The following is a 27960-nucleotide window of genomic DNA, read 5'->3' on the forward strand; positions in this document are numbered from 1 at the left end:
TCAGTTTCCAGGGTTTATAACATGGACGAATCTTTTTGGGGGCAGGGAGGGTCCCCAGGCAGAGCAGGAAGAGGCCAGGCATGCAGGCCCGGATCCCTAGGGAGCCAGGTATGTTTCCAAATGTTCTGTGGCCTCTCTGCAGCTTGCGGGCCGACTCGGGTCGTTCCCCGAAAGTTCCAGAGGCCCGGTGTCGCCGCTGTCATGCGACCTTGGTGTCGGGACAGCACGGAGCATCATGTCACCCAGGGTTTGCCGTGCTGCTGTCTCCACAGCTCCTGGGATTCTGCACGTGGCCTATAGGACGAGAGAAGAGAACGAGACAGGTGTGTGTTTAACTGGTGTTCTTGAGTCCGAGTTGGCCACCTGCATGGATGGCGACACCAGGAGGCCTCAGCCCCGGGGAGCAGCCAGCCCCACCCTGGGACCCTGGGTTGAGCACCAACTGCCCCCTTTTTCCATTTTTTCTATTTGACATCATAACCATTACTCACAGCCCAGCAGCACGAAGCACGCTTACGCTGCCGTGCCGCCGCCCCCAGCACCCGTCTCCAGAACTTTCCATCTCCCCAGACTGAGACCCTGTCCCCATGAAGCACGGACTCCCCGCCCCCTGCCCCACCCCTGGCTCCCACCGTCTACTCTCTGTCTCTGTGGACGGGACTCCTCTGGGGACCCCCTGTGCGTGGGGTCACGCGGGACGTGCCCTTCTGTGTCCGGCTCCTGTCACTGCGCACAGTGGCCTCCGGGTCCGTCCACGTGGTGGCAGGCGGCAGGACGTCCTTCCTCCCTGGGGCTGGGTCACATTCCGGCGTGTGGGTGGACACACCGTGTTTGTCCTTCATCCACGGAGGGACAATGGGGTGTTTCCACCTTTCGGCCGTTGTGAATCATGCTGCCGTGACCGCGGGGGTGCAGGTGTCTGTCTCAGCCCCTGCTTTCCATTCCCCGGGTGCACGCCCAGGATCTGAGTCGCCGGTCGCGCGGTGATTCCGTGGGTAACTTTGGAGCAGCTGCCGGCTGCTTTGCACACCCCTCCCCACGGCATGTTGTCCCCAGCTGCACACAAGGTCAAGTCTCTCCACTGGGCACCGGCTCCCGTGCCAGCCTTGCTGCCGTGGTGTTATTACAGAAGAGATCCCACGTTTGCTTGCTGAGCCTGTATCTACCACTTTTGCTGTAAACGCGGGCGTGGGCACCGGCCCCCAGCGGGTACGACCCTCTGCGGGACAGTCCGTTTGGAGAGATGCCCGCGTGGGAGCTCCCTGTCGGGGCCAGCTCCGAAGCAACGTTTGGGAGGGTGCCTCCTGTACGATGTGGCTGACCTGTGTCCCCGAGCCTGTGGCCCTGCTGGTGCTCTGCACCAGGTCCGAGCGACCGAGTGTGTGAGTTTCCCGCGGCTGCCACGGCAAATGACCACACAGAGTGGCTTCAAACAACAGAAATTTGTTCCCACCCAGTTCTGGAGGCCAAAAGTTCAAAATCAGGGTGTCACAGGCTCGCCCTCCCTCTGAAGCCTCCAGGGGACGATTCTCTCCCAGCGTCTGGTGGTTCCCTGGCCATCCCAGGCGCCCCTTGGCTTGTGGACACGTCACTCCAATCCTCGTCTCCGCCGACACGTGGCTTCTCTGTGCGTCTGTGTCCAGTGCCCCTCCTCTTATGAGGACACGATCATCAGATTCAGGCCCACCCTGCTCCGGTGTGACCCCATCTTAACTAATTACCTCTGCAAAGACCCTACTTGCAAATAAGGCCCCATTCACAGGTTCCAAGGGTTGGGACGTGGGGACCTTTGTCTCTGGGGGACACAACTGAACCCACAACACGGAGGGATGAGAAAACCCACCTTCTGGAGATTAGAAGGAATTCACGTAAATGCCAGTGGGAGAAAAAAGTCAAGCAAATTCTTTTTTATTTAAATGTTTATTTATTTAGAGACAGCGAGTGACAGCACGAGAGGGGGAGGGGCCGAGAGAGAGAATCCCAAGCAGGCCCAACGTGGGGCTCAAACTCGATACTGAGAGATCACGACCAGAGCCGATATCAAGAGTTGGTCGCTTAACCGACCGAGCCATCCAGGCGTCCCCAAGCAGATTCTTAGATGACAAGAAGTTCTGGCCAGAGGAGCCTGGGCAGGCAGGACGACAGAACACAACGTGAAATCCTGGACGGGATCCGGGAGCAGACAGAAGACGTTGCCGGAGAAATGGGTGAAATCTACTTCCTGAGGCTGGGATTTCTGTATGACACAGGCAGGCCGAGTCCGAGGACCGCGAGGGAGCCCGGCAGGACCAGCCGGGAGGGTCCCCGGCTGCACGAGGGGTAGAAACCAAGCGCACTGCCATTGTCCTGGAACACGTCTGGGATCTGGGTCTTTTCAGGTGCCGTCAGGTGTGTGGGGGCGAGGAGGAAAGTAGAGAACGACCACCACGAACTTCCTCGCCTCCCCCACGGAGTGGGAACAGACCTCTGGCTTACTCGGATGCAAGGGTTGCTACGGAGCGGGAGTCGCTGGGGCTGAGCAGAGAAACGGCAGAGACGCGGCCTTTCTGAACCTGAGCCCATGGCTCCAGAACGAGCGGTGTGCCGGGGCCGCTTCCTGGAGGGAAGGTCAGGTGTGGACGTGGGGCGGGGGGAGCAAATCATTCGGAAATGAAAAGCTCACTTAGAAAACACGGGCCAGGGTCATTCTTGAACCATAACGTCCTAGAAGAAATTCCACATAGGGATATTTTTTTAATCCTGGGGTGAGAGAATCATTCGTAACCACGCTCTAGAAGCCAGAAACCATAGGCAGAAACCGTCCGCGATCTGACCATCGATCGACATGTTTAAAACCAATTACACATACGGGTGCACGATGAATATCCTGAATTGAGAACACCTCTTGTAAATCATCAAGGACCAAGCCAAAAAAAAAAAAAAAAAAAAAAAAGAGCAGAGTGTGAAAATGCAGCTCTTAGCAGTGGGATGAGCGGGAAGGGGCCTTCGGCACTGGCGACCAAAGAGCTCACCCGAAGGGAGATGGCGTTCGTGTTCCGTTTTGTTTTTCCGGGAAGGGGTGGCCGTGTGGCTGATGAAGCTTTAAGCCGGTCACAGCGTGTATTCATCCTTCACACTTATATAGGTGAGCCCCACGCCGATATAAAGCATAACTTTTTACTAACGGTCCGTATAATCTATTGTAAAAAGTTTAAATTATGCCGCGTCAAGGAAGCCGGGCGGAGGAAGATAAACCCTGTGTGATCTCACTCCTGCGTGGAATCTGAAACAGAAACCGAGCTCAGGGGGCACAGAGAACAGACTGGCGGGTGCCAGAGGCGGGGGCACGGGAAACGGGTGACGGGGCTCGACAGGTGCAGACTTGCAGTTACAAAGTGAGGTCACCTGTCACGTGTGGGATAGGTCACGAGACTGTATTGTGAATTCGAAAGCTGCTAAGAGAGCACGGCCTGGAGAAGACGGCATGCACCTGTGCGTGGTGACGGGCGCTGACCAGGCCCGCTGACATCGGTTGGCCACGTACACGAACACCAAGTCATTGTGTTGTGTGCCTGAGACTAGTATGGTGTCACGCGTCCATTATATCTCAGTTTGCAAAAAAAAAACCAAAAAACAAAAAAAAACACGCAACAGAAAAGAAAGTTTAAATGCACCGTTGGGCTCGTGGCATGCGCGTCAATGTGTGCGTGTTCCCCGAGGCCCAGGCCCAGCGACTCCACTTCTAGAAACTCGTCATCCGGGAGTCACCCCCTTCAAGGATGTGCTCTGTGCGTCCAGCGCCCGTGTCCCCGCCGGCAGCCAGAACAGCCTGCGCTCACCTTCGGGATGGCACTTTCACGTGGAGGGATCCCGAGGGGCCGCTCTAAACGAGAACGCACGTCCGTATCCGGGGACGAAGGGAAGAAACGGCCCTTCAGACGGCGTGGGAAATAGGCCGTGACCCGGCAACTGCCCGATTCGTCCCTGGCATTCACCCCAGAGAAGTGAGACTTTCGTATCCGCTCAGAGCCCGTGCACGAACACGACGGCCCCCGACGGGCACCGACCCAGGGGCCCCTCAGTAAGCCAGCCGGCACCCGCACGCCGCGGAAAACCGCCTGGCGAGACAAAGGCCACACTACGGAGGGGCAACAGCCGGGCGGGCCCTCGGGGCTTGTGCTCCACGGGAGAAGCGCATCTCCAAAGGCGGGGAGAGAACATTCTCACGATGACAGACTCATGGACACGGACGGACGGCAGATCCGTGGGGCCCGGCGGTGGGGGGTGGCAACGGGTCAGCTGGGGGTGGCTCTCCGCGGTGACGGGAACGCTCCGTATCCTGACGGGGTGCCGGGCACACACGCGGACACGCGGCACAGCGGCTCAGAGCTCCGGCCACCCCGTGCCGGCCCCGCACTAGGCGTCAGCGCGGACGGAGGGGGCGCCGGGTGTAGGGGCTTCCCTGTACGCCCTTTGTGAGTGCCCGTGAACCTGTGGTCATTTCTAAAGAAAGAGTAAAAAAAAAAAAAAAAAAAAAAAAACCTTCAGCAGCACGAAAAAAAAATGATCCCATTCCCATAAAAACACAGACTCCCTGAGGACGCTCACGGGCTGCTGACATCGGTCCACTGTGGGGCCGCGTCTCCTGGTGTCTCTTCCTTCCTCCTTTGTCCATTTCGGAGTTGAAAAAAAAAAATGTTGTTCAGGGCGCCAGGCCGGCTCAGTCAGTGGAGCGCATGACTCTTGATCTTGGGGTTGTGAGTTTGAGCCCCACGTTGGGCATGGAAATTACTTAAAAAAAAATGAAGAAAAAAATTTTTAAGGAGGACGTATTCTTACGATACAAAAAGAAAAAAAAAAAAACAAAAAACAGTTCAACATTTTTGGGAGACATCCGCCTGTATTCTGGGAGACGGTGTGCTAGGTTTTCAGCGCGCCGGGTGGTTGCACGGTCGCGTCACTGTCTGTGGTCCCCGGACCCAGCGGTCTGTGATTTTACAGTTGCACTGTTTCTCACAGGAGGGTCGTGCAAGGGCAGCGCTAACCCCTGCTCTGACAGGGAATTAGTGTCAGAGCCGGCCCGGGGCCGGGACCTGCTCCCGGACCCCGGCCCTGTCGCCTCCCCGTGCCGACCAACCCCCGGCGGGCCCCGGCAGAACACTGGTGGCCTTCTTGCCGCTACGAGCACGCCGAGAACGTGAAAGACGGGAAGGCGTCCACGCCGCCCGCGCAGTTCTCGGCGCCCAGGCGTCCACCGGACCCACGCTGGCCCCGAGCGGGCGCATCTGCCCGTGTCCACGCCTCCGGCCCGGGGCTCACGGACCACTTTTCTTTCCCCCGACGACAGACGTGTACCCCGTGCGTCACTTGGCCCCGCTGACTGTCGCAGCCTCTCCCCCACGCACCCTGTCCTGTCCTCCCCGCTGGGCCGCGGTCTGCCTTCGCAGCCCTGCCCGCCTGCCCCCGGTGCCCGGCTCTGGACAGACGTCACCTCCTGGAGAAACGGAGCCCCGCGCTTGGCCAGGCCGGAGGTGATCTGTCCGCGGTGGCTGACTTAAAAGTCCCCGAAGGCAGGCTGCTACCCCAAGCTCCCGTGACTGCCGTCGGGCTGGCGTCCTTCTCCTCCGCAGGTCAGTGGTCAGCGTTAGCTGCCCGGGGCTCCTCTCCCCGGGCCCGGGCTCTCGTCCGGCTCCAGCCAGGCCGGCCGCCCTGCGTGCGCTTCTCTGGGGGTGTGGGAGGCGTGGGGCTCACGTGGTGCCGCCGCCGTCTCTCGGGACCCTGCTTTCTCGAGGGCCCCGGGACCGCCCCACGTGCCGAGCGCTCGGAAGCAGAGGGACGGGTGGCGGGGGGTAGGTGCCAGGCGGCTGTCCAACCTGTCCCTTGCCCAGGCAGCCCCCCAGGCCGGAGGGCCGCCTGCCCACTCCTCCTACGGGCAAGAAACGCCGTGTCTTGTTCTGAGTGTTTTCTTTGGCTCCAAGCAGAGTGCTGCCTTCCTTGCCCTTCTGGAAATTTCCCCCTGCAAACTATAGTAAAGTCTTGAGACCAAAACCCAGAAAACCCCAACAAACCCTCCGCTCGGTAACCCACGGGAAGCAGGGAGAACCTTCTCCGTCCTGGTGCTGACAGGACGGCAGACGGGTGTCCCTGTTGGGGAGGGAGGCCGCGGTGGGGTCAGGGGGTGGAAGTCACGAGGGCGGGATGGAACGAGTGACAAGGGGCAAGCCGAGGGCCCCACATCCAGCCCCGGGGCACTCGCTGTGGGGCCACCCTCTCCGAGCTGCCTTAGGCCCCAGCTCTGACCCGTCCCAGTTCCAGGGCCCAGTGCTCAGCAGGACCTTCTCCCAAAAAGCTGTGCTAACTGCCCGCGGGGAGGCTGGGCCCCAGGAGTCCGGGGGGGTTGTGGGGGGGGGCAGGGCAGGGGCACAATGGGCCCGCTGAACCCTCCCACGGTTCCGGTTCTCCTGAAATTGGATGGACACGGCTGCAGAAAGCCTCAGCCTCTCTCGCGGCCAGCCGGTGGTGCACAAAGCGGGCTGTCGTCCCACGTTTTCTGCTGTCCCTGCCTGTTGTCTGCTGTCCCCAGGGCCACTGCGGAAATCGGGGGCCGAGAGCCCTTCCAGCCAGGCAGGCTCTCTTTGTCCCTGTTTTGTGTGTCATTCTGGGGAGACAATAGGGGACACTTTCCTTTCCACCCTCTGGACAAGGCCTGGTAACAGCTCTCTGCCGACGGCGGTCACGGTCGCACCCTCTTGCGTCTGGGTACTTGAGGGCTCTCTAGGGAGAGGGGGGGCCAGCTCCCGGCCTTGCACCCGCTCCTTCCCCCTGCGGGCCCTGCGGGGACTGGCTGTCCCGCCCAGCAGAATCCTGAACCGTGACCAGTGTCTATTTCCCCTTGGGGTCACCGGGTCTCCCTCGATGGCAAGCGTCTGCAGACGCCGTAGCCGTTAACCGGCCGCGAGAGCAGCTGGACGCAGGAGATGGCGTCGGGCCGAGGGGCGCGAGGTGGAGACCCTGGCAAATACCCGAGAGCCGCAGCCTGGGCTGGCCGGCCCGGCGTCGGGTGGGATACGGGCCCTGAACCCACAGCCCGGCAGCCCAGCTCAGGGCCATCTCCGTGGAGCTGCCTGAGGCAACACTGTGGAGAATGCAGCATTCAGCCGACTGGAAGAAAAGCGGGCAGACACATCTTGGGGGACCGTCCCCCCAAAGGGCAAAGACTCACGGGCGGCAGGAAGCCAGAGCGAGTATCTTACCTGCAAAATAAAAAGTCAGTCGGTTCTGGAAACTACCAGGGTCAGCCCATTTCCCAACCCGGGCTCGTGTGGGGTGGCCGCGCTCTGCTCCTCGCCTCTGCAGCCCACCCTCCCTCTCACGGGTCCGACTGGGACACTGGGGTCCGCTGCCCCGTGGCCCCCAGAGGGCCGGGCTGCGCTCCTCTGCCTCAGGGGCAGTCTGTTTCATCCGACCAGGGACGGGGGTGGGAGGGGTTGGGGGCAGGAGGACAGATGCCGGTTGCGTGGGCCCTGCTTGCAAACAGGATGGGTTTCTGTGCGGAGAGGGGGTGGCAGAGCCTGGAAGGCGCCGTGCGCACACCCGGGGTGGTCCCTGTTGGCCGTGAAGTCCTGGGTGGGGGTGTCGTGGCCCCCTGCCTGGACCTCAGATCGCCCCACCTGGAGGGCATCTTCCAGCCTGGCTAAACAGGGCTTTGTGAGGGCGGCTGGTGTCCCCGATCCTGTGGAATGCCCTGGCTCCTGGGACAAATTCCCCCTCTGGGTTTGTTTATTTTTTTGAGAAAGAGAGAGGGAGAGCGAGCGAGTGTACATGCGTGCTCGGGGAAGGGGCAGAGAGGAGACAAACTCCCCCTCTAACATCGTCCCTGAAGTCTTTTTTAAAATCAAGGTGAAATTTCCGTAACATAATCATTTTAAAGCGAACAACTTAGTGACGTCTCGTACATCTGAAAGGTTGTGCCACCACCACCTCTATCTAGTTCCAGAACATTCCATCACCCCAAAAGGAGAGCCCGGCCGCATTAGCAGTCACTCCCCCTCCCCAGCCCTTGGTGCCCAAGAACCCACTTTCTGCTTGTGTGGACTGGCCTGTCGCGACATCTCACATTAGTGAAATCACTTTGCGTAAAGAGGTCCCAAATACTGCACGGCACATACTTACGCTAAAAGTTATCTGTTTTTATCTCAAACGTTCTGCTGGTCGTCCTGGATTCTTATTCACTACCCCCAGCCGCCCATCTGGACGGGGCTGGTGGCTGGCACTCTCCTAGAGAGGGGCCCCTGCTCACCTTTGGGACTCTCCCAGCACGCGTCTGTGCCACAAGCAGCCCCACCCCCACCCCAGGGCCCGGTCTCAGCTGTGGAGACTGGGGGCCGTTCCTGTTGGGGGGGGGGTCACTTCTGCTCTCCTGGAGTTTATCTGAAAAGCCGAGGGCGTGAGCCTTGGCCAGCCCCGTTCTCTGTGCACCTGCGAGGGGGTGCGGGGGACACGGCTCCTGAAGGCCCTGGCCTGTGGAAGTCTGGCCGCCGGCTGCGGCGGGAGCCACCCAGCTGCCATGGCGGGCACAGGTCTGGACACACGGCTCATCCCGTGCTGACGAAGCTTCTGCACACGGCCGGGAAGAACCAGGCTCCTGGCCCACCCAGGGCTGACCCAGGTACGCAAAAGGCAGCAGAGAAACCTGCTTCTCAAATCAAACGCTGAGTGAGACACATCATTTGCCTGGAGGTGAAAACGTCAATAGTCTCAAAGCCACAGTGGGTGACGAGGGAGACAGATGTCCGTGTGCTGCCCGGGGCCTGGGATGTGTCACCGCTGCCCGTGGCACCGAGGGACCCCCCCACCATGTCCCAATACAGGCCTGGAGCCACCACCCCAACGTCCAGGCTGGCGGCCTCTGGTCGCTGCGAAGGTGGAGGGCAGCGAGAGGCAGGTGGTTTCTGGTTCCAGGGGACTGGCTGTGCAGTATAAGCCCTCAGCTCTGTGACCCAGCGTGTCCCAAAGGGACCCCCAGGCGCCCCCAGGGACCAACAGGGCTCACTGCTTCCCAGGCCGAGGAATGCTGTGCTTTGAAAGCGTTTTCTGATCTTCAATCATCATTGCTATTATTACTAGGCTTTAATCTTTGGGACAGTCTCGGACTCACAGAAAAGCTGTGGGGACGGCACAGAGCCCCTGGTCACACCCAGGCCCCTCGAGGGTTCGGCTTCTCTGCCACCGCTGACGGCCGGCCGGGCTGCTGTGTTACTGCTCAGAGGCCCTCAGTCTCCCTGCGGCCCCTCTCTGCCCCAGGACCTGTTGGGATTCCCCCACGACGTCTCCACAGGCCCCTCCGGCTGAGACCTTGTTTTTACGCTCAGGACGGCTTGGAGGAGAGCTGGTCAGTGATTTCACGGGATGCCCCCTACTGAGGTTTGTCCGGTGCTGCTCTCACGGTCGGGCCGGGTCGTGGGTTTGGGAGGAAGATCAACATACCACACAAATCAAGCGTCCGTGAAGAATTTTTTGAATTACAAAATTCTTGAATGATGGAGGTTTCTTAGAGAACGAAACTCAGAGAAGAGAATATACCCACTGAATCACACACACACACACACACACACGCGCACACACACACACGTACATACGTAACGCATGTGTACGTAGGTTTGCATATGCGCGTTTTTTTTTTTTTTCCAACGTTTATTTTTGGGACAACGTTTATTTTTGGGACAACGTTTATTTTGGGGGCGCAGGGCGGGAAGGAGCGTCACGTTCTTTTTTTTTTTTTTTTTAATTTTTTTTTTCAACATTTATTTATTTTTGGGACAGAGAGAGACAGAGCATGAACGGGGGAGGGGCAGAGAGAGAGGGAGACACAGAATCGGAAACAGGCTCCAGGCTCTGAGCCATCAGCCCAGAGCCCGACGCGGGGCTCGAACTCACGGACCGCGAGATCGTGACCTGGCTGAAGTCGGACGCTTAACCGACTGCGCCACCCAGGCGCCCCATATGCGCGTTTTAAAAGTAAAACACACACTTAAAAAAATTAAGACCGTATCACAGCACTGTTTTCTCAGAAACATCTTTATGAGATATAATTCACATTCTGTACAGGTCGCCCGGTTAGAATGTACCATCCAATTATTTTTGAAATACTGTACCGTTAATTGTTTCAACACGGTGGCAGAATACACGTAACACAGAATGTGCCATTTGAACCACCGTCCGGTGTGCGATTCGGGGGCGTTCATTACAGTCCCGGTGTCCCTCGGCACCCGGCCCGGTCCCACGGCCAGTCTCTCGGGGCAGCTACCAGCCACGCAGCAGATATCTGACAATGTGGTTTTTGTTTTTAATTTGCCAGAGAGCGTAAAGATGTCGGGTCTCCCGAGCTCATCAGCCACCTGTAATTCCTTCCTTACCGATCTTCCGATAATCTTTCTGGAACGGTCCCTCGTTTCTCGGCCTGACGGGGCTCTCCGGAACACGGTTCATCAGCCTTTTCCGGCAAAATCCTGCAGACGTGTTTCCAGACTGGGGAGCAGCACGCACGTGTCCGTCGCTGCCCCTCTGTGCAACCAGGGCCCCGCTCCCTGTCCCTGGGAAGTAGGTCAGGGTCTCAGTTCCTGGTCTACTCCCAAGGAATGCGAGCTGCTAAGACGGTAAAAACAACTGGAAACCACTGGACAAAAAAAGCACGATCCGTTTCACATCAGTGCGAGAGGGGGCGGGCACTACGGGAGCCGCCCGGCGACTCCGGGGCCCCCACCCCAGGCCCACACTCACGGCTTCTTCCTTGAAAGCCGCCTGCCACTTCCACGGTGGCTCCCTGGTCCCCCGACTCGGCTACCAGCAGGACGGGCTTTCTACAGGCAGGTTTTGTCTCTGGGCTGTTTAGAATAGGCTGCCATCGAAGCATGGGGTCCTCTGACGGGGAGTGAGCTGAGGGGTGATTCCTAAGCCTGGTGTCTCTGGACTCCTCATCTGTGTGGTTCCCTAGCAGAGAAGCCTTTTCAGTTTTCTACACAAGCCATCATAAACTCGGTGGCTTAAAGTCATAGACATTGATTCTCTGACGGTCCCGGAGCCATTAGTCCCAACACCGAGGCGTGGGCAGGGCTGGATTCCCTCGGGACCCCAGGGAGCCCCGTCTCCTCCCTTTCCCGGCTCCCGGAGGCGCCGTGTCCTGGGCCGGTGGCCCCTCCTCATCCTCGTGGCCAGCGGCTCGGGGTCGGGGTCTGCCTCCCTCTTCGTGAGGACCTCGTGAGGACGCCGGGCCCCCCGGGCACCCAGGGTCACCTCACCCCCACTTCGGGGCCTTGACTTGCTCCCACCTGCAAAGTCCTTCTGCCGTGTGACGCGGCACGTCCCAGGCCCTGACACCAGGATGGGGGCGTCTCTGGGACTGCGTTCCAAGCCCACTCAGTGAAACGAGAGCATTCTCTTTCCCTCTGGGCTCTCAGCCCAGATCTCACGTGCCCAAGACAAGCTGTATACACAGGTTTGAATGAGCCGGTGGCCAGGAGGGTCCGGGGAAGGCTTGGAGTGGCCGGGGGCAGATACAGAGAACCCCTCCAGCCCTAGGCCTCCTCCAGGGGCCCACACAGAGGCCTGGGTTGCCTCAGAGGTGGGGGTCTGGCTCGGTCTCAGGCACCACAGATGAGGCATCGTGAGAACAGATCGGCAGCAAAGCTCCCAGGCTCCGGAAAACCTGCTGATAGAAAAGCTACATCCACGCGTGCCCGAGTGGGGGGACCAGGCAGCTGCTGCGGAGGTGCCGAGCGGCCGTTTAAGGAGGAAGCCGTGAGCACAGGGTTAGAGCCGGTGATTGAGGACCCCTGGGCTCAGTACTCTCCCCTCTCTTGGTCCCGTGTGTGCGTTTCGGGCTCTTCAGGGGCTACTGGTCACGGGGCTGCTCTCGCCTCGCTGCCGGCCGGCAGAAGACAGAAGCAGGCTTCTGAGGGGTGAGAATCTGTCACCGCTGCACACAAAGCCGGCGGCAGAGGCACCCGGAAGGAGGGCCAAGCTCCCGGCAGGCGCCCTCAAACCGCACAGTGGAAGGCGAGGGCCGGTCATCTAGACCCGGGATGCGAGGATGGGCACTGGAACCCTTGTCCGGCCAACGGGAAGGAGTGGGCAGGGCATCCAGCAAGCGGCGTGGAGATCCTGAGATGCCCACATCCCACGCGTGAGAAATCACGTGGGCACACAGAGCTGCGAGGCAAGCGGGGCCTCCAGCCATGCGCCCCGGGAGAAGGGAAGAGAACGCGTGGGGACACGGCAGCCTGCGTTGGTATGAACTGTGTGTGTATTTGTGTCCTTAGAGTCTGGGTCTTGTTATGGGTTGTGCTGTGTCCTCCCCCCAGATCCGTATGTTGAAGTCCTGACCCTCAGACCTCAGAAGGGGACCTTATTTGGGAATAGGGTTGTTGCAGGTATAGTTAGTTGGGGTGAGGTCACGCTGGAGTAGGGTGGGCCCTAAAGCAATGACTGGCGTCCTTCTAAAAAGGGGACGTTGGGACTCACTAGCAGGGAGAAGCCCCGCGACGATGGGGCCGAGATGGGGTGATGCTTCTACAGGCCAAGGGACGCCAAGATCGCAGTGATCCCCCCAGTGATGCTGGGAGAGCCTGAGGCAGATTCTCCGTCAGCAGGAACAGCCCTGTGACACCTTCATCTTGGACTTGTGGCTCCAGAGCCGGGACAGAATAAATGACCGCCATTTGGGCTGCCTGGTCAGTGGTGCTTCGTTACAGCTGCCCCAGGTAACCAACACAGGTGTCTGTTTTTATGAATAGTAAGTTACTCATAGGGGGCCTGGGTGGAGGGGCGCCTGGGTGGCTCAGTCGGTTAAGCGTCCGACTTCAGCTCAGGTCATGAGCTCACAGCTCGTGGGTTCGAGCCCTGTGTCGGGCTCTGTGCCGACAGCTCGGAGCCTGGAGCCCGCTTCGGATTCTGTGTCTCCCTCTCTCTCTGCCCCTAACCCACTCACATCCTGTCTCTCTCTCTCTCAAAAATATATAAACATTAAACAAATTAAAAACGTAATAAACTACTTGTAGAAGTAAGACCTGCTCCTCGTCCACGTTCAGACTCTCAGCAAGCAAACCACTAAACGGCTGGGGGGGCAGCAGCACACGGAGGCGGCTGGGACCGGTGCTCCGGTGCGTCAGGGAGTGTGGCCCCGAGGACGCCGCTGCACAGAGCCCCCCGCCCCCTCCCCCACGCCCCCACCTCCCGCCGGGTCTCGTCAGGGCTCTCTGCAGTGTAGGCAGAAGGCCCTTCTCCATAGGAGCTGACCGAAGAACGTTCCGGGAGACCAACCCTGGGAGGCAGTGATCCACCAGCGGACACCTTGTGACAGGGAAAAGGCCGCCCAGCCCTTCGGTTGTGCGGGGGGGGGGGGGAAGCCACGCACTGGCCTCGGGTTCCCCAGGTGGAGAACCGCGCGCAGCTCCGAGACCCCGGGCCTCCCTTGGGGTTGCTCTGAGGTCGATCCCCGCCTCCCCTGCAGGGGTGGCCCTGGCCTCCCCGTTCGTTTCCCCCAGGTCCTCCCTCTGGTCCCTGTCCTCACGTGTCTCAAACCGTTTCTCAAGGCCACGTCCACTTCTCTTGCTGCTCTGGGGTAAATGCTGAGTTTTGGAGAGCTGTCCCGCGCACAGTAAAACCGCGAAGACGGCACGGAGAGCTCTCGTGGTCCCCACCGCCCGTTTCCCGTACTCCTGACACCCGGCCTCGGCGTGGTACGTTTGTCACAAGTAGCGAATCGATGTCGGTACTCCATTCCGGACTCAAGTCCACACTCTATCCAGACTTCCTGTTTCCTGTCATGTCCTTCTCTGTCCCAGGCCCTCTCCACCCCGGGATCCCGCGTGACATCAGGTGTCACATCTCTGTTGGCCCCTCTGGGCTGAGACCGTTTCTCAGACTCGTTTCGGCGCCCTGGGCGGTGGCGTTTTGCAGGACGCCGCTCTGCCGGGGCTCGGCTCGTGTTCCCACGGTTAGACTGGGGTGGCCGTTTCGGGCAGGACCCCCTGGCCCACCCCCGTTTCTGTGTGGTTCCGCGAACTTCTCGGGGGACGCAAGTTGCCCTCCCGGACCGAGGCCAGGACGCACCCCGCGCTTCTCGCATACCTCCCCGTGCTGATAACCGAGGCGCTTTGGTTTCCTAGAGTTATTCAGTGTTGGAGTTTTGCGTTTTACTCATATTTATGACCTTTAAAAATTGAAGGATACTGCCTGTGTCTGTAATCCTCACTGAAATGTCTACTTTGCCCTGGTTTTCAACTTCAAATAAAAGGAATCATACTCTGAAAAAACAAAGGAAAACCTCAGATCCCAGAGCCTGAAAACAAAAAGTAACATCTCTGTGTCCTTAAAAAATACTCAAACGTTCTGGTCATTCGTATATATACTTTGAAATGTATGCCCTGTCTGGAATTTCAGAAGTAAATACTTTTAATAGCTGGTGGCTTTTCTCTAGGACCATTTTAGAATACACTGTATGGGTTTTTTAGCTGAAAAAAGACATGACATCAGCTGAGACCCTTTAGTGGAGACCCGCCCACGGCAGCGGTGCTCACTGGGCAGTCCCGCCCCAGGGACAGCAGGTGGCGTCTGGGACGGCTGTGGTCATCAAGACCACTGGGGGGGGGGGGGGAGCCGGCGATGCCCAGATGCCCTGATGGCAGCACTGCCGAGGGGGGAGACCCTGCCCCACTGACGGAGTGTCCTGTGTGTGTCCGCGCCCAGATGTCCCTTTTATAAAAACATTATCATTGGATTGGGGACCGTCCAAGCTCCAGGGTGACGTCACCTGAACTAATTACATCTGTGTGGCCCTATTCCTAAATAAAGTTCTGTTCCGAAGTCTCGGACTCCAACCTGTGAGCTCGGAGGTCACAGCTGGAGCCCCTGCGCTGTGCACGTTTGACCCCCTGCCTCTGTGCTGTCAAGTCAAGCACCGTGTCGGGGTCCCTCAGGGCCCAGGCCTGTCTTCCCTGTGCGTCTGTGTGGGGACCGCCTGCTTTGGGAGGAGGGGACGGCACTTAGAAGCTTCCTTTCAACTCACTACCTCCAACCTGCAACTGCACCGTTTAAGGAGCCGGGACGGACCCTGATCCCAGAAGGCACAGTCCTGCCGTGGCCCCTCACAGGCCTCGTGCCTGCTGCCTGTCCCCCAGGCACCGAGACTGCGTCCTGACAGACGGGCTCCCTGAATGCCGCCCTTCCCTGATGCTTTGCACTTCCAGGCCCCCCAAAAGAGCATGGGGTGTGGCAGCTGGGGGACCCACCGGCTCCGGGGTGCTGCGAGCACAGGGGGACTTCATTGCAAGCCACAGCCCCTCTCAGCTGTTGCCTCCTTTCGCCCGGAGGACTGTGGGTTCCATCGAGTCTGCATTTCAGAACAAACAGCGTTTTCCTGATGCTTCCGGAACCTTTGGTTCTCCAGTGGAATATTAACACCCTCCTTCTTTCTAGCAAGGACACAGGGAGTCTGTCTCCCGTGTAAGGGACTCTGGCCTTGACATGGGTTTGCAGAAACACAACATTCTGTGGAGTTTTTATTTATTTTTAGCTTATTTTTTTTAGTAATCTCCACACCCAACGTGGGGCTCAGACTCACGACCCTGAGACCAAGAGTCACGTGCTCCTCCGAATGAGCCAGCCAGGCGCCCCTGGAGTTACGGTTTTTAAAACATTTTATTGATCAGTTTCACATTCAGAGAATGAAATTTTGGATGCTAAGGAGACCGACGCTTCCTGACCATGTGTTTCACTTCATTTTCGGAAGACTGTGAGTGAATTCATCTGGTCTTTATTAAAAGAATTAAAAAGCCTAAACACACTACAGTTTGCCTCATAAGCTGACCCACAGGCTGTGGCAAATATGAAATACAAGTCAACTAAAACAGACGCTTGCGTTTTTAACTTCCTGCCCAGATCCGTGATGGAACTGTCCCGTGCAGAGGACAGCAGCACGTAAGAAGTAGAGCCCAAGTCTCAATCCTGCCCCTGGGGAGGGGGTAGTGTGTTTCAGTGTTCCATGGGGACCCAGTCTCAGTCTGGGGAGACGGAAAGTTGAGGAGATGGAGGGTGGGGGTGGCTGCACGACAGTATGCTCAAGGCCACCGAGGTGTGCACTGAAAAATGGTTAAAATGGCAATTTTATGCCAAACGTATTTGACCGCAATTTTAAAAACCTGCCCCTGGGTGAGGATCAGGGTAGAAACACACTCAGCCCCTTGGAGCCGGCCGGCTCTGAAAGCGCGCCTGCCTGGAGAGAAGGGCGCACCGTCGGTGCGATCGGGTGCAGACAGTTGCAAAAGCGGGGGACAAACCTGCACCCGGACCTGGTTCCTAGCCCGGTGCAGCCTTCGGGGGGGGGGGGGTGTAAACCCGGCTTCGATGTGCGGTCAGTGCTTTCGGGGTTCCTTCACCAATCTGCCAGGCATCAGTGGGAGCCAAGGTTCTTCGGGACTTAGGAAGGCAGAGTCCCCTTGGGGGATGACAGGCACAGCCCCCCGACTCTAGACAATGATGTTGCAAGAGTGGTGAGCGCAGGGTAACCTACAAATCACTAGGCTGTGCACCTGAGACTAATGTCACGTCGGGTGTCAGCTCTACCTCAGTTAGAACAAAAGGCAGATTCCTTATTTCCACTTGGTGTCTCGGGTGGAAATGAAACAGGGTGGGGTGACCCTGAGAAATCTGGGTACCGGGTGCCAGGGGGAGCACGCGTATGGGCATGGGCGGGGACTGGAAGGGGTGGGGAGTGGGGGCTGGTGGCTGTGTGACCGTCTGGGAACAATGTGAGACGATAGGACGGAGGACCTTGAAGAAAACAAATAAAAGCAGCCGTAGATTACACGTCTGGGGGAAGAAGGAGGAAACAGAAAGGAGGAAGGAAACAAATCTCCCCAGAGGCGCCTGTTTGAAATGCAGATGACAGTGTGCAGCGTGCCCTGAAATGCCTAATGGTTGAAATGAAAGGCTTTTTTAAAAAAATCAAAGGCAGACAGGATGGGAACTCAACGGGGCCTAATCCTTGACTCTTTGTTGAAGAGACTCCCCCTATCCCGGTCTGGGAACGCAGGTGTCGCCGTGGTGTGGAGGATGGAGCCACCGGAGAGCAACTGAAGGGGGCGGCAGAGGGGTCGCGTTCCTGACAGGGTGTCTGTCACCCTCTGACCCCACTGCTGGACACGCCAGGAAACATCCCAGATGGCATGGGAAATGCCGGACTCGAGGCACGGACTTCAAATTGTTTCTTAATGTCGTACAAGGCACACAACATCCACATCCTAACCACGTCTGGGCGCACAGCTCAGCGGCACCAGGCACACTCACAGTGTCCTCCGGCCGCCCCCACCACCCGTCTCCAGAACTTTCCATCTCCCCAGACTGACCCTGCCCCCATGAAGCACGGACTCTCCGCCCCTGCCCCGGCCCTGGCTCCCGCCATCTATTCTCTGGCTCTGCGGACGGGACTCCTCTGGGGACCCCCTGTGAGTGGGGTCACACAGGACGTGTCCTGTGTCTGGCTCCTGTCACTGCGCACAGTGGCCTCCGGGTCCCTCCGCGTGCTGGCAGGACGTCCTTCCTCCCCGAGGCTGGGTCACATTCCAGCGTGCGGACGGACACATCGTGTTCGCCTTTCCTTTGTCGACGGACACCTGGGTTGATTTCAACTCTGGTCTCCCGTAGATAGTGCTGCTGTGAACATGGGTGCGCAGATGTCTCGTCGATATTTCAGCGCTTTCCGCGTTTCTGGGTAGATGCCCGGAGTGGGACTGCTGGGTCATATGGTCATCCTATTTTTAACTTTTTGAGGAGCTGCCACACTGTTTTCCACAGCAGCTGCGCCTTTGCCCCCACGCCTGAGCTCAGCCAGCAGCCAGGGCCAGCGGAGGGTAGATCCCAGGCCCGGCTCCCGGCGCGGGGGTCCCTGCGGTGGCTGGGGCACACAAGCGCGCCGGTGTCGGTCACCCGAGGCCGCGACTCTATCGGTCTGCCCGGCCAGCCGTAAGAAAATACCACAGATGGGGGACTTAGGTGTTCATTCTCTCCCAGCTCTGGAGACCAGGAGTCTGAGACCGAGGTGTTGGCGGGGCCGGTTTCTGCGTTGTCTAAGTAGGGTGTCTCTTGATCGGACGGGGGCCCCCAAATGTGCTAGCTGGGGGCGCAGGCGGTGAAAGGGTCCCCTGGGGCAGAACGGAGGAGACAGAACGGAAGCGAACTGGCAGAGGGCAGGGCAGCAGAGGAGAGGCAGCGGGTGCGGGCGACTTTAAGCGGGAAGGAAAGGAGGTGTGGCACCGCATCCATCTCTCCCCTTTGTGGTAGCTGCCTGGCTGCAGGTAGCCCACTGGTCGGTTAGGACCTATGGATTTTCGGGGTGAGCCCCCTGAAGGGCCTGTCAGGATTCAGCCAGGCGGTCCGGTGGCCCTTTGTACGTCCCATTGCTCAAGCCTGTTTGCCTCAAAGCGGCCTCGACGGTTTCTCCCGAGGCCTCTCCCCTTGGCGTGTACACAGCGGTCTTCTGCCCGCGTCCTCACGTGGCCTCCCCTGTGTCCCAACGTCCTCCTCTTATAAGGACGCCAGCCACGTCGGGTTAGGGCCCACCTTTGCAACCTCCTAACAGCCGCTGAAACAAGTTAGCCACACGCACGCTGGGCGGTAAAAACATAAATCCATTCTCTCAGTTCTAGAGGTCAGAAGTCCCCGGTCATTCTCACTGGGTCAAAAGCACAGGTCCCGTCCAAATCCTTAATCGCATCTAAACTATTCCTCTTCTGCTACACATTTCACAGGCTCCAGGAGTTAGGACGCGGGTATCTTCTGGTGGCCGACTTAGTTGACCACACCACCCCCGAGATCACTGCTCAGCCACGGAAAGCAATGGAGCGCTAATACACGTCCTGTAGATGGCCCCCGGACACACTCAGGGAGGGGACCAGACGCGAGAGGCCACAGGGTGTGCGATTCCACGTGAGCGAAACGTCCGGAACAGACTCGTCCACAGACAGGAAGGGGGCCTGTGGGTGCTGGGGGCTGGGGAAGGGGTGGTGATGGATGCTAATGGAGACGGGGACTCTTTTGGGGGTGATGGAATGTTCTAGAACTAGACAGAGGTAGTGGTTACACAACATAGCGAATAATACCACTGAATTGAACGCTTTAAGTGGGTAAGTTGGATTATATGTGAATTTTATCAGCATAAACCCACTTAACGTTTGTTCAAATTGCAATAAAGTTAGTTTTAAGTGTTTGATTAAAAAAAAAAAAAACGGGCAGCTGGGGCACCTGGCTCAAAGCTCAGAGCCTGGAGCCTGCTTCAGATTCTGTGTCTCCCTCTCTCTCTCTCTGCCCCTTGCCCACTCATGCTCTCTCTCTCTCAAAAATGAACATTAAAGTATACATATATGGGAATGCAAGCTGGTGCAGCCAGTCTGGAAAACAGTATGGAGGTTCCTCAAAAAATTAAAAATAAAACTACCCTACAACCCAGCAATTGCACTACTAGACATTTATCCAAGAGATAAAGGTGTGCTGTTTCAAAAGGACACACGTACCCCCATGTTTACAGCAGCACTATCGACAATAGCCAAAGTATGGAAAGAGCCCAAATGTCCATCGATGGATGAATGGATAAAGAAGACACACACACACACACACACACACACAATGGAGTATTACTCGGCAATCAAAAAGAATGAAATCTTGCCATTTGCAACTAAGTGGATGGAACTGGAGGGTATTACGCTAAGTGAAATTTGTCAGTCAGAGAAAGACAAAAATCACGAATTCACTCATATGAGGACTTTGAGAGAAAAACAGAGGAACATAAGGGAAGGGAAACAAAAATAATATAAAAACAGGGAGGGGGACAAAACAGAAGAGACTCATAAATATGGAGAACAAACCGAGGGTTCCTGGAGGGGTTGTGGGAGGGGGGATGGGCTAAATGGGTAAGGGGCACCAAGGAATCTACTCTTGAAATAATTGTTGCACTATATGCTAACTAATTTGGATGTAAATTAAAAAAAAAAAGACTTGATGAAAGGGAGGACCTGGAATAAGTGAGAAATTGAGATAAATTAAATTTCTTGATGCAAATTCAGTGTAGGAATATAGTAACATTCATAAAGAATGTTTTAGTGTTTACAAATGTGTATCTTTACTATTGCTTACCTGTGTGCAGAATAAATCCCTCCCCTGACAAAATAAAGAAAATAAATAAATAAAATGAAACATATATACACATGTATCTCAGGGGCGCCTAGGTGCCTCAGTTGGTCGAACGCCTGACTCCTGATTTCGGCTGAGGTCACTCATGATCCCAGGATCGTGGGATCAAGCCCTGTGTCATGCTTGGCACTGAGCATGAAGCCTGCTTGAGATTCTCTCTCTCTCTCTCTCTCTCTCTCTCTCTCTCTCCACCTCTGCCCCTCTCCCCTACTCCTGTGCACACACTCTCTCCCTCTAAAATAAAAAAATATATACATATACATATATATACACACACACGTATATATCCGTATCTATCTCATAACCAATTTTCCTCAGTTTCTGGAGGCTTGTGTGACACACGTGCACCTGTTGAAAGCTCCCTGTTAAATGAGCCAAAACAACTGACGCCACCAAAGGTTCTCGCGGAAATAGTCAAATCCACGTAATGTTCCTAGAAGCTCCATTTGCCCCTTTGGAGAAAAGTCTACACAAGTCCGATTAATAAATAGGGTTGCCAGATTTACCAAATAAAAATACAGAACACCCAGTGACCTATGAAACTTACATACGTAACAAGTATTTTTTTAGGATGCGATAAAGAGGGACTCAGAGTAAATCAGTAGCTGTGTGTTAATACCGCGTCTCACGTGTACCATGTATAATTTGCACGTAACATGTACCTAGCGATATAATCCCCTATTTTACCTGGCAACGCTGACCAAAAGAGGTATGGTGAGGAACTTGGTAACTGTGATGTTTTTATGGGTTGAACGTGTCTCCCGAAAGTCACGTTGAAGTCCTAACCCTCAGGAACCCATGAATGGGGCCTTATTTGGAAAGAAGGTCTTTGCAGATGTAATTAGTTTTCTTTTTAAAAATTTTTAATGTTTATTTATTTTGAAAAAAAAATTTTTTTTTTTTTTAAATTTTTTTTTTCAACGTTTATTTATTTTTGGGACAGAGAGAGACAGAGCATGAACGGGGGAGGGGCAGAGAGAGAGGGAGACACAGAATCGGAAACAGGCTCCAGGCTCTGAGCCATCAGCCCAGAGCCTGACGTGGGGCTCGAACTCACGGACCCCGAGATCGTGACCTGGCTGAAGTCGGACGCTTAACCGACTGCGCCACCCAGGCGCCCCGAAAAAAAAAATTTTTAATGTTGATTTTCGACAGAGAGAGAGAGACAGAGCATGAGCGGGGGAGGGGCCGAGAGAGAGGGAGACACAGAATCCGAAGCAGGCTCCAGTCCCCGAGCTGTCAGCACAGAGCCCGACGCGGGGCTCGAACTCACAGACCGCGAGATCATGACCTGAGCCGAAGTCGGACACTCAAACGACTGAGCCACCCAGGCACCCCTTATTTATTTGTTTTGAGAGAGAGAGAGAGGCAGAGAGAGAATCCCAAGCAGGCCCCACAGTGTCAGCGCAGAGTCTGATTCGGGGCTCAAACCCATGAACCACAAGGCCATGACCCGAGCAGAAACCAAGAGTCGGGCCGAAACCAAGAGCTCAACCGACTGAGCCACGCAGGCATCCCAAGATGAAATTAGTTAAGATGAGGTCACAGTGGGTGAGAGACCGAAATCCACTGGGCGGCGTGCTTGTAAGATGAAGGGAATGTGGACACGGACACAGAGAAAAGACAGCACCTGTAAGCCAAGAGACACCAGGGGACACCGGAGCCACTGAGCGGCTGGAAGAGGCAGGAAGGTTCCTCCCTAGGGGCCTCCAGGAGGAGGGTGGCCCTGCCACACCTTCCGTTTGGGTTTCTGGCTTCCCTGACTAGGAGATGCTCAATCTCTGCTTGAGGCGTTTTGTCACCACGGTCCTAGAAAAGCAATACGGCTATGATCCACATCCAGTGCAGAAACCCCGGCCGAGGGCCTCAAGCTGTCCCGTTAGTATTTCCTCTCCATGTGCTAATCCCGTGCACATCCCAAAGGACAGTCCCTGTGGATGACACCATGTCACGACCCCTGTGAGAACTAACCTCATACGTGCTAAATGCACGTAATGCACGTAAACAGCAGGGTCCTGAGGCGGACAGGTTTTGGTTCTCAGAAAGCCATGTTTGGGGGGAAGGATCAACTAAGCTCTGTTCACCAAAATCAGCTTCCGAATGCCAGGAGACGGCGGAGAGAGAAAGATGGGGCTCTCCTCTCCTCCCGCGGTGGCCTGCGCCCAAAGAGAAGTCCTGATGAACAGGCGGAAGTTCTCGAGAAGAAGGCTGTCTGAAGGGCTGTCTTTTCGTTGGTTTTTTCACGCGCCAGGCAGTGAGCCCACACTGGGTGCAGGGGCCAGGCTTGTCCTGAGGACACCGAGGGAGCAAGCTGGACAATTTGAGGCTACCTCTAGGAATGATGGCAGGAATGCAATTAGTCTATGGCCACAGGCCTCATCCAGAGTGATCCTGCCTCCAGGGAACACCGGGCAATGTCTGAGGACATCTGTGGTTGACGCGACTGGGGTGGTCCCGACATCGAGCGGGTGGGGGCTAGGGACGCTGCTCAACCCCGCACGATGCCCAAGGAGGCCCCAATGGCAGCGCTGAAGGGGGGGTACACCTTCTTCCTGCCCGTCAGCAAAGCCACCGATAAGCCCTGAAGGCCAAGTCGGGAGCCTGGGCCCCCAGGAGCTGACGGTGGGGCAGCGTGCTGGGAAGGGAGGTCAACGAGGTGTGGCACATAGGGTTAGTTAGCAGGGCTACACGCCCCACGGGGGCCAGCGGGAGCCGGTCCCAGCAGGGAAGGGCTAGCACGATGCAGATGATCTTCAAATACAGCAGAACCTTGGATTGCGAGTAACTTGTTCTGCAAGCGTTCCGCATGACAAGGGAACGTTTCTAACAAACTTTCACTTCATAAACGAGCGATGTCTTGCAACACGAGTAATACGTGACCTTGAACATCACATGATCACAACGGAGCCAATAGTTCTTGAAACTCGCTTTGATATGCAAGTGCTTTTGACGATAAGCATCTCCCTGGAACGAATCACAACTGCAAACCAAGGTTTTACTGGCATTTTACTTTCTGGGGCGCCTGGGTGGCTCAGTTGGTCAAGCATCTGACTCTTGATTTTGGCTCAGGTCGTGATCTCAGGTTCGTGGAGTAGAGCCCTGAGTTGGGCTCTGTGCTGACAGCATGGAACCTGTTTGGGATTCTCCCGGCCCCCCTGCCCCTCCCTGGCTGGTTCACCCTCTCTCTCTCTCTTTCTCCCTCCAAATAAGTAAACGTTAATATATATATATATCTTTACTTTTTTGGTCACCTTTTTCAAAAAAACAGAAGTAACGCAGGCCCAAGGTAAGCAGACAAAGCTCAGGAATGTGACAGAGTCCCATCCACCCCCTCCTCCAGGAGTGCCCTGCACCCACCGACCGGCCTGCGTCAGCACAACGTGCGGCCGGGTCAAGTCTATGGGCCTTGGTTCTCCGAGGAGCGTGAAGGCACGTTAGGGTTTTGTTGGTCTAAACCGTAGCTTGGGTCTCCTCCGGCTCCTTGCACACGTCAACATTCGCCTCTCCGACGGACTTGGCCGCACGCCGACGGCGGCTGGCTGGCAGGCTTGCCCTCTGCTTGAGCGGAGCAGGACCAGTTCAGGGAGGGTCTGGCCAACTGCTGGTATAAGGCACAGGGGCCCCCGAAAGGGATGTTGGCAGTTGCCATGGCGTCCATCTGCTCTGCCTTTGTTTCCCAGCCATGTCTCTGTCCCGAGACCTCTGGTGGGGCCCCTGCCCTCACGGCCCCTCGCCCTCTCCTCCAGAACAGCGGCCATTCCCTCACGCTGAGGACCTTAGTGGCTTCTCCGTGAGCCCATTCGCCTCACATCCTAAGGGCCTCCCGACCGTTCCCCAGGACCAATTAAGGTATTTCCCTAAACAAGCCCACTTGTGTGTCTAAAGTATGTTCTGGTGCCCGCTGGCAAAACTAATTTTTCCCCATCCTGTACAATACAGTCGTGAATGACGCGCCATCTCCCATTGGCGGGAGGTCAGTGTCTGGGGAAGACAAGTATGTAGACAAAAAATTACGTTACGGTGACAATCAGCGACGCTATGCCCCGTAATGGCCGCCGTAACAAACCCCCTGCAGCTCAGCGTCCGTGAACAACAAAGGTTCATTTGCTCCCATGCACTACAAGGACTGGGTTAAACGGTCTTCCCCCCATTTTCACATCCACCAGGAACCTCGGAATGTGACGGAAGTTCGGTCTTTGCCAACGGTGAAGATGAGACTGTAATGGATCGGGGTGGGCCCTACAGCCAATGACTGGTGCCCTTATAAGGAGCAGGGACACACGGCAGGGAAGGAGCCCGTGCGAAGACACAGGCAGAGAGAGGAGGGACGTGTCCACAAACCAAGGACCACCGGAGCCCCCAGAAGCTGGGAGGCAGATGTGGGACAGATGCTGCCTCAGAGCCCCAGAAGGAACCCATCCTGCTGACAGAGGGTCAGACTTCTCCGGAAGCACGAGACCGTAAGTGTCTCTGGTTTTAAGACACTGGGTTACAATGCTCTGCTCCGGCAGCCAAAGGGGCTCCCACGCCAGTCCCCCACTACAGTCGGCGGGGCTCGGCTGCACCGCCGTCCTCCTCGCTCTCGGGCCCGGCCGAGGGGGCCGCCAGCCTCAAGAGGAGAACGGGCTCCTGGGGCGGACAGAAAGGGGCGAGGGGACACACGTGTGGTCGCCATGCCTTGCTCACCTTTCATCCGCCAGCATACGTGCCGCAGCCGTCTCCGCGCTAAGTGGGGCAGGAAGCGCCGGTCGCCACGTGCCCCGGGCACAGGACACACGGAGACTGTGGCAGGGGCCACCCCGCTTTAGGTGCAGACCGGCCGTGGGTCCCCAGGGAGGGTCTCACGAAGGAGCTGGAACTTGAGCCGGGCCTCTGGGGGGCAAGGTGGCGGGGGGACCACGAGGAAGGCAAGTCAGGGAACGCGGGAACCCCACCACAGCGGACAGAGGAACGCCACGTACTTGCCTTCTACCACCACGTAGCAAGTTATCGCGAGCTGAGGGGCTGAAAGCAACACTCTTCTGAACGTCTCTGTGGGTCCAGAGCGAGGGCACACGTGGCCCGGCATCCTGCTCCGATGGCCACGGTGGCGAACCTGGAGCGGGCTGGGCCTGTGCGGCCTCTGAGGCAGGGTCCCCTTCCAGGCTCACAAGGCCGATGACAGAATTCCCTCGCTGGCAGCCGCATCCCTTGTGACGGCCTGCTTCCCCAAGGCCAGAGGAGAGTCTGTGACCTCATGAGGACCCCAGTCCCTCTTCTAAAGGGCTCCCCTGATTAGCTCAGGCCCACCCAGAATAATTTCCTTTTTTTGATAAAAAAAAATTAAAAAACAAAAAATAGGGAGATTATCCGCTACATGCACAGCATGGAACACAACTCAGACAAAAAGGAAAGAACTCCTGATCCATGTGAGAATTTGAAGGCATCTCTGGAGTATTGTGCTGAGTGGGATCACCAGATCTCCAAAAGTTGGTGCTGTGTGGTTGCATCTACAGAGCATTCTCAGGGAATTACAGAGATGGACAGCAGATTTGTGGCACCCAGGGGTGAGGGGTGGCAGTGGGCGGTGGGGGGGGGGGCTGTCTATCAGGGGTAACTGGAGGGTAGCTGCCCTGTATGTTGACTGGGGTGGTGAGTATTCAAGTCTATGCATCATCCGGCTCAGACTTCAACATACCGCTACGTGACATCAATGTTCTGGTTTTGATATTACGGTAATAGATACACAAAATATAACCATTGGGGGAAGCAGAGAGAAAGGTACCAGGGACCTCTCTGGACTAATTCTGCAAATTTCCGTGGATGTATAATTATTTTAAAATAATAAATGAGAAAACAAAAACAGAAAACACTTGGGGCACATGGCTGGCTCAGTCAGACTTTTTTTTTTTATTTAAAAAAAAAATTTTTTTTTCAACGTCTATTTTTTTTGGGACAGAGAGAGACAGAGCATGAACGGGGGAGGGTCAGAGAGAGAGGGAGACACAGAATCGGAAACAGGCTCCAGGCTCTGAGCCATCCGCCCAGAGCCCGACGCGGGGCTCGAACTCACGGACCGCGAGATCGTGACCTGAGCTGAAGTCGGACGCTTAACCGACTGCGCCACCCAGGCGCCCCTATTTTTTTTTTAAATGTATATTTATTTTTGAGGGAGAGAGCGAGCGAGCCAAGAAGGGGCAGAGAGAGAGGGAGACACAGAATCTGAAGCAGGCTGCAGGCTCCAAGCTGTCAGCACACAGCCGATGCAGGGCTCGAACCCATGAACCATGAGGTCATGACCTAAGCTGAAGTCGGATGCTTAACCGACTGAGCCCCCCAGGCGCCCCTGCTGTTACTACTTTATTACATGTCTCTCCGTCACCCTGTGAGCTTCCTGAGTGTTATTTTCCTCACCATCGTATGCCCAGTCCCCGTCACCAAGCAGTCACTCATATGCTTGTTTAAAACATAAAAACAGGGGCGCCTGGGTGGCGCAGTCGGTTAAAGTCCGACTTCAGCCAGGTCACGATCTCGCGGTCCGGGAGTTCGAGCCCCTCGTCAGGCTCTGGGCTGATGGCTCAGAGCCTGGAGCCTGTTTCCGATTCTGTGTCTCCCTCTCTCTCTGACCCTCCCCCGTTCATGCTCTGTCTCTCTCTGTCCCCAAAAAAATAAATAAACGTTGAAAAAAAAATTAAAAAAAAAATAAAACATAAAAACATAGGGCCGTGGCGGGGGGGGGGGGGGGGGGGGGGGGTTCAGTTGAGTGTCGGACTCTTGATTTTGGCTCAGGCTGTGACCTCAGGGATTGAGCCTGCTTGGGACTGTGTCGCTCTCTCCCTCCGCCCAAGTCCCCCACACGCTCTAATATAAAAATTAAAATAATAAAAAAAAAATAAACATACAACCCAAATCCCTGAGACTCACAGCTGCATAAAAGGGTCTGCTTCTAAAGCAGCACATGTGCCAAGAGAACGTTCTTTAACAAGGTATATCCTTCTTGGAATCACTTAAGGCTTTAATTAAAAACCTTCTCCTACTGGAACCATGTCTCGAACACCTGTCTTATTCCGTGCGTTCAGAACACAAGGCTAACCACGCTTCTGCTGCCGGAAACTGAGGGGCCTCGCGAGGTCTTCCCTGGCGAAACCGGCAGCACGTCCGTCCCGGGGCACATCCGACTTGGTCTTGGGGCCACATCCGCCCGTCTTGGGGGCACATCTGACCAGGTCTTGGGGCACATCCGCCCCTCTTGGGGCACATCTGACCAGATTTGGGGGCACATCCGACTGTCTTGGGGGCACATCCAACCAGGTCCTGGGGGCACATTCGACCTGGTCCTGGGGCCACATCGCCCGTCCTGGGGCGCATCTGACCAGGTCTGGGGGCACATCCGACTAGGTCTTTGGGTACCTCCGCCCAAGTCTTGGGGCACATCCGCCCGTCTTGGGGCACAACCATCCGTCCTGGGGCACATCCGCCCGTATCCTCACGACTCACCCCGGCTGGAGGCTCCGAACCCTCGGAGGGCACAGACGAGAACTTGGTCAAGCGGCTCTCCAGGCCCGCGGCCCCGACTTCGCACTGCCCGCTAACGCCCGGCGGCCGGCCCGCCCGGCGGGACGACCCCTCTCGTCCCCGTGAACGTGACGGGGGGCCGGGAGCGCCCGAAACCCAAGGTTACGACGGACACACGCAGCCCAGGGGCGAGCCGCTAAACCACAGCGGAGTCCGAATTTCCTAAAACGGTTCGACCGCGGTTCC

The 27960-nt window shown here is 56.7% G+C and overlaps 1 long non-coding RNA gene across 2 annotated transcripts; it reads right to left on the bottom strand.

Annotated features, from left to right (window-relative positions):
• Positions 1-27862, bottom strand: LOC123604999. 2 transcript variants are annotated; one of them, XR_006715544.1, is made up of 3 exons: positions 27237-27862; positions 7002-7232; positions 1-294 (listed from the first exon to the last, which is right to left on the bottom strand). It is a non-coding gene; the product is annotated as an uncharacterized LOC123604999 (long non-coding RNA). The 2 variants fall into 2 exon arrangements; XR_006715543.1 differs by lacking the exon at positions 1-294 and adding an exon at positions 4728-4770 and having other exon boundaries at positions 5385-7232.
• Between the last annotated feature and the right edge of the window lie 98 nt (positions 27863-27960).

This window comes from Leopardus geoffroyi, chromosome A2, assembly GCF_018350155.1.
Source record: "Leopardus geoffroyi isolate Oge1 chromosome A2, O.geoffroyi_Oge1_pat1.0, whole genome shotgun sequence".
NCBI classification, from domain to species: Eukaryota; Metazoa; Chordata; class Mammalia; order Carnivora; family Felidae; genus Leopardus; species Leopardus geoffroyi.